This window comes from Calypte anna, chromosome 4A (assembly GCF_003957555.1).
Source record: "Calypte anna isolate BGI_N300 chromosome 4A, bCalAnn1_v1.p, whole genome shotgun sequence".
In the NCBI taxonomy this organism is placed as follows: Eukaryota; Metazoa; Chordata; class Aves; order Apodiformes; family Trochilidae; genus Calypte; species Calypte anna.
In genome coordinates this window covers 23,615,941-23,623,320 of record NC_044248.1, presented here as the reverse complement: position 1 = coordinate 23,623,320, position 7,380 = coordinate 23,615,941, and positions in this window count along the sequence as shown.

The window sequence follows — 7,380 nt, the reverse complement described above, 5'->3', positions numbered from 1 at the left end:
AGCCCTCAGCAAGCAACTTACTTCTCCCTCAATCTAGCTTTTAAATGAAAGGTGTCTGCTCTTTCTGAAGTTATTGGATTGTATCCTGACAATAAAGTTAAATTACACAAGGAGTATCTAGACTATTTCATCACAAAATCAATGCATTATTTTAAACTTTGCTTTTTCTCATAACTTGCATACACATACACTGACCTAGGAAAGTTTGTGTTCAGTAAGAACACAATTTCAAGAAGTTTCTGCTGCCTCAAGGAAAATACTGAAATATATTCTAAGACAGAAATAATTCTATTTATCAATCATTTTTCTTCCTCACCTCTTTGCTATTTAGAATATTTGCATGAAAATGGGATCTTTATTTCCCCAGAGTTCATCAGCTGCTCCTGCTATGATATAATTTCCATGGATACCAATTGTATCTGATGCTACACGCACATAACTGAAGGATAAGGAATAAGAGAGAGATATAAAATGTTTTATTCTTTGGCTCTGCTTTTTGTCAACTCCATAAGCAAAACCTAAAGTTTGATCTGATCAATTCATCACCCACACAAATAATCCACTCAGTCCCTCTCCCTTTCAAGCCCTCTTGGCAAAAATGCCCCAGTCTTGCAAATATTATCTGCTACTCAATGATAACAACACTAAGAACTTTAAAGGGTGACAAAAATAAAAGCCATTTTAATTTGCACTTTTTAAAGCTAAACTTTAAAAGTTGCTTATTCAGAAATTTAGGTATTAAACTTAAGCAAGGTAAAACTTTCAGCAAAATGACTAGCATCAAAGAATCGTAATAAAAAGCTATCTAATAAGGAGGGAAGAAATAACACAGAAAGCATCAACTTTCAAAATGTATTTGTTTTGTCAGGTAGGCAGAGCAATTTAATGCAGTGTGATTGCAAAACTGTACAAGACTGAATTACTTCACAGTCTGATGTGAATTTTGATACCTATGTCTTGTAAAAATCATTTGAAGAATATTTTTGGTTTAACGCTATTTTTAATAACAGTTTTCAGATGAGCAAGCTTTCTCATTTTGTAACTATACATAAATTATTTTCAGATAAGCTTGATCAGACTATGACCCAGGGATTTCAGTTTAGAAGAGAAATACCCAGAAGCAAACAGCAGAGTAGGAAGAGAGAACTGGAGCCTCCGTTCATCCAGGGAACCCTGGTGTGACTCACAGGCAAGTCCTTGCCTTATTTTGATGTGATGGTAATATGCACAACCTATAAAGATGCAGGAAGACAGTCATAACTATACAGCCCTCACCAGTATTTATGGTCCCTCCTTGCAGCATCTCAAAGACAAGGAAAAATTACTGTTTTGCAAGGAGGAAACACAAGCACACAGTGAGATCAAGAAACTTAGCCAAAGGCAGGGCTGTGAGCTGAGCTACAGAGAGAGGCCCCTTGGGAGAGCAACAACCACTGAGGCAAAGTCCTGAACCAAGGATAGTGAGAGCATGGCACTGGAGAGCACTAGAACATCTCACTCACTGTGTTGCTCCAAGCCCTTATAGCATCTCCCCCAGCATCTCTCAAGTCACTCCTTAGTTATACTTGGCAAGCAAAATCAAAGTTCTCAGCCAGCAGCCAAAAGTCACTGAGCCCCTCAAAGTCCCCACTACGTTTGCTTTTATTTATCCCAAGCTCAGGCAGCACACTGACGGCCAACCACAAAAAAGTCTCCCTGTAGCTTGCAGGCTCCTTCCTGTTGAGCCCATTCACTGGCTAAGACAAAATGGATGTTAACCCTCAGTACAGCCAGAGGGAGAGCAATTCAAGATTTTTGTACTCCTGGTACAGAAGGTTCAATGCAAGTATCAGGCTGGGGTGACATAGCCTGCTGCTCAGACCCCAGGGCAGGCAGTGTCCTGCAATTCTGAAGCCTCCCTGAAACTGAAATCCAAGGTATGCATACCCTGCAACATACAGGGCAAGGCTCAAAGTAGGTGTTTTCCATTTGTTCTCTGTTTTTCAGTAGCCTTAACATTATCTATGGAGTAGATACAAACTTTTTTTTGTTTTTTTTCTTTTAAACTTTGCTCATCTGTCAAGTCTCATTGCCTGACATCACAGAGATCAATCTGCTTTCCTTAAACACAACTCCTGGGTCTTTTGAGAGGCTTCCCTTTTTAGATGTTGACCTCCTAAGCTCCTGTCCACAGCCTGTCTCCCCTGCTGCATCCTTCAACAGATTTTTTTCAAATCAGAACAGACAGCCCACATAAGCTGACATGCTTTTTGCAGCTCTCCCTGCTCACATCTGAATGTTGCTAACCAATCTGCCTGCATTCCTGGGCAGCACAGCAGAGGAGGAGGAAGAGGGGGACAAGAGGTGTCTGCTACATGTGTATAGGCATGAACCTTGGAAAGGACTCTGTAGTCAGTAAAAACGACATGGGTCAGGAAACTCAAACATTCCTGCCACATAGTTTTAAGCACCAAGACTAAAAGATTTCTGAGAGAAAAAAAAAAAAAGGAAACCAGGAAAAGGCAGTAAATCTCCCAGATGTTAGCAGAATCTGCCCTCTCTTTTGGATATTCTTTCTTATAAAGAAAACACATTTGGGTGTGTGAGCTCATGACCTGCTCTCTCTTGAACCCCAGATTCTCAGAGACATCCATTCATCTTATTAGATATTCCTTCTCTGCCTGAGGTGAAGTCAGCTCTGCATGCCTGATGCTGGTAGTCATGCCTTAACCTTACAAAATAAAAGAAATACGGTGAAGCTCCAGTACCACACCGTTATTTTGACTTTCATAGGGAGTTACTCATTAGAGAAGAATGTGACCTGAAACAGTTCTCCTTTGCTCTCCCCTTGTCTATTTTTACCTCTTCCCCCATGGGATATGTAGAAGGATGCCTTAGTTACATCAGTCTCAGCTAAAAGGGAATTTAAAATCAATCCAAGTAATGCTTAGCCCTCACTTGAGGGTAAAATCTCAAATCAGAATATTTCTAACCAAGCTGTAGAGCTGTGTTTTTGCAGATTTTGTCAGGAAGGTGCTATCTGAATGCCAACAGGGAAATCAGGCTCCATCCCTTTCTAGACCTCAGGTCACAAAAGGATGTGAGCACGTTGTCAGCTTTAGCCCCACTGACTTAATGGATAGTTAAGTACATTTTACAATCTGTCATGAACAAGAAATATGTAGTACTGTGGTCACCTTAGCTGCAAGGGGAATACACACACTTATTAATACTGGCTACCTGGCTCACTGCAAAGGATGATTACAGCTCTTCTTGCACTCCAAGCTATGATCAACAGAAAAGGAACTGGCCAGAAGTTCAATCAATCTGTTATGGTTTTGCTCAAACCAAGTGTATGAAAGTAGCGTTTTATTGTGCTTCACAGCAACAACCATCCCAGGCATCAGTGGCCTGTCTGCAGGCTTAAGACAGTCCTAGGCAGTCCAAAAACCCAACCCCAGGGACATGCAATACAGCCATTTCACAAGGGGAAGAGCAGTAGGGATACCCTATTTCCAGAGCAATTCTACTTGAACCAAGCCCCGATGATGCCTTAGAAAAGGAAAAGTGTCCCTTAAATGGAGATGCTCACAATGACTCTCACTCTGCTCTACACAACGTGACCCTGGGCAGGCAGCAAGAGTCCAGTTTTCAGGGGGGTGGGGTGTGTGGAAAGAGCAGAGATCCACACAGCCCTGCTGGGTGACTGATGTTCAAAGCTGCTTCAATGCCATTTCTGCCATGCTTACATCTATACAAATCCCTGGAGTGAAAGAGATGGTGGAAGAGATGATATGGTCTGCAGGAAGAGACAGTAAGAGGGTGGAAGTGAACAGCAAAGAAGAGGAGACAGCAATCAAAACATACATGTGGAAATAATTGGGAGCCACTGAGAGCTGTTGGAAAGTGTTACTTCTGCAGTAGAGATGCTGACTCGGTGGGGTACAGTAACCACCACTTGCAGGTTGTCCATGGGACTACCTGGAGCAGAAGCTGCAGTCCAGCTGCATCAAGCCTTCAGTGATTTCAGGGTACACCCATAAATTAAACATGTGGGTGCTATGCAGTGCCCTCTTAGTGGTCAGGCACACTAGAAGCACCTATGAAGCAAATCAGTTTCAAAAGACAGTTTCTCCAGTTAATCCAAGAGAACAACAGATTTTTGCCATACCTGTTCCCTAGCACTTGGGAGAGCTCTTTCAGCTTAGAAAAGGGTTGTCTGATACACTTGAGCTCTCCACACTCCTTCTTACTCCATTTTTGTCTCCAAATCACAGCAATGTTCCTTCCTGCCCTATTTCCAGACACCTTCTTTTGGCTTTGAAGGGCCTGACAGGTAACAGACCTCTGATGCAAACACGCACACCCTTCTTTCTCCTTCTTTCATCCACAGACTTCAACATCCCATCATAAACTTGCTTTGCTTTCATGGATTTTCCAGTCTCCCCTGTCCCTTCCCTAAGGTCAAGTCTCCAATCACCAGCCAACATTCTTTTAAGGTACTTCCAACACCTAACTAGCTTCTGGTTTTCTCCTCCAGAAGCTGGACAAGCAACAAAATCAGCAGTGAGTAGATTCATATAGACTAAGGCATTCATTATATGGCCATTTCTTCCAATGTCATGTCCTCAGTCATCACAGAAACGTTTCTTCCCCATAAGATTTAAAACCAGAAAGAACAAATGGAATACCCACACCCAATACAATTAAGTACAGTCACCCTTGAAAAAGGGAATACTTGTAATACAAAATACTGGACATGGGTGGGAATATAGTTATCAAAGATGAGGAAAAGGCTGAGGTATTTAACACCTTCTTTACCTCAGTTTTCAACAGAAAGACAGGTTATCCTGTTGACAGCAGGCTTCTGGAGCTTATAGAAGGTGATAAAAATCTAAACAGCCCCCCTGTAATATCGAAGGACACAGTCAGTGACCTCTTGAGCTGCTTGGACCCCCACAAGTCTATGGGACCGGATGGGATCCACCCAAGAGTGATGAGGGAGCTGGCAGAAGAGCTCGCCAAGCCTCTCTCTATCATCTACCAACAGTCCTGGCTCATGGGGGACATCCCAGATGATTGGAAGTTGGCGAATGTCACGCCAATCCACAAAAAGGGCCGGAAGGAGGACCCGGGAAACTACAGGCCCGTCAGCCTGACCTCAGTGCCTGGCAGGGTTATGGAGCAGATCATCCTCAGTGCAATCACACAGCACCTGCAGGATGGGCAAGGGATCAGACCCAGCCAGCACGGGTTTAGGAAGGGCAGGTCCTGCCTGACCAACCTGATCTCCTTTTATGATCAGGTGACCCGCCTGGTGGATGAGGGGATGGCGGTGGATGTGGTCTACCTGGATTTCAGCAAAGCCTTTGACACCGTCCCCCATAGCATTCTCCTGAAAAAGCTGTCAGCCCACAGCTTGGACAGGAGCACCCTGTGCTGGGTTAGGAACTGGCTGGAGGGCCGGGCCCAGAGAGTGGTGGTGAACGGGGCTGCATCCAGTTGGCGGCCGGTCACTAGTGGTGTCCCCCAGGGATCAGTGTTGGGCCCAGTTCTGTTTAATATCTTTATCGACGACTTAGACGAAGGGATTGAGTCCATCATCAGCAAATTCGCAGATGACACCAAGCTGGGAGGAAGTGTGGACCAACTCGAAGGCAGGAGGGCTCTGCAGAGGGACCTGGACAGACTAGAGAGCTGGGCCAATTCCAACGGGATGAGGTTCAACAAGGCCAAGTGCCGGGTCCTGCACTTTGGCCACAACAACCCCATGCAGCGCTACAGGCTGGGCACAGAGTGGCTGGAGAGCAGCCGGGCAGAAAGGGACCTGGGAGTCTGCATTGACAAGAAACTGAACATGAGCCAGCAGTGTGCCCAGGTGGCCAAGAAGGCCAATGGCATCCTGGCCTGTATCAAAAACAGCGTCACCAGCAGGTCCAGGGAGGTGATTCTTCCCCTGTACTCAGCACTGGTTAGGCCACACCTCGAGTACTGTGTCCAGTTCTGGGCCCCTCAGTTTAAGAAGGATGTAGAGGTCCTGGAACAGGTCCAAAGGAGGGCAACCAGGCTGGTGAAGGGACTCGAGCACAGGCCCTATGAGGAGAGGCTGAGAGAGCTGGGGCTGTTCAGCCTGCAGAAGAGGAGGCTCAGGGGAGACCTCATTGCTGTCTACAACTACCTGAAAGGAGGCTGTAGCGAGGTGGGAACTGGACTCTTTTCACAGACGACCTTCAACAAGACAAGAGGACACAGTCTTAAGTTGTGCCAGGGGAGGTTTAGGTTAGATATTAGAAAGAATTTCTTCACGGAGAGGGTGATTAGGCTATGGAATGGACTGCCCGGTGAGGTGGTAGATTCTCCGTCCCTGGAAACATTTAAAAAAAGACTGGATGTGGCACTCAGTGCCATGGTCTAGCAACTGCTCCGGTGGGTCAAGGGTTGGACTAGATGATCTCTGAGGTCCCTTCCAACCCGGCTAATTCTCTGATTCTATGATTCTATGAAAATCCTGGCAACTGAACATGAACCTCTTCAGTAAAATTTGTCAGCACTTCAAGAAATAAATATGAAAAACAAACCAGAAAACATTTGATGCATTATTATTAGTATCTTCAATAACAGTACAAATATTAAAGTGCCGTATTGTCTACAACACAAAATTAAAAATTTTAATCAGTCCTGTTTACCCAGCAACATTCTGATTAGCAGAGTTGATTGAACAGTGGAGAAAAAGAACCTTGCTCACAAGATATGCCAAATAAAAGACTTCACTGTGAGCCAACAAGCAGCAACAGCAAAGTTACACAGCTAACTAAAGAATGCACCCAACACTCCAGCACACCAAGACACAACTTATGCCACTGAAGCAGTAATTTGAATACATTTTGTTTCCTCTCCTTTAGTGCAGGGAGCTCTTCTGAATATTTGCATGGCAGAACTGAAATACACATTAGTTTGAAACAATGAAGGAATAGGGAGGTAGAGAGCACAGAGTAAGAAATCCCAGGAAACCATAGGCAATTGCTTCTTTATTATGCATATTTTGCTGCTGGAGCACATTATTCTCATTCTCCTTAGGGCACCCTTTGTTAAGAGCACTGTAAGTAATGTCAACAACTAAAAATCCAACACATCGAGCTTTTTTTTTTTTTTTTGCCTTGTAGTTAGATTAGACAGAATGAGGTAATAGAGGCCAGAGTGTCCAGCACAAACCTTAAGGCATACAAGACAGAAGCAGCAGTTTCCTATTCCCCTGCTCCTTCTTTTAAAAAAAACCAACAGGTAGACACACAAAACAAATAACTGCAATTCCTTTACCCTGTCAGGTATATCTCCATTTTAATTGTTGCCCTTCTGCTGCACAGTTCACCGAGAGACGGTGCCCTTCTGTTGGTTGCTCAG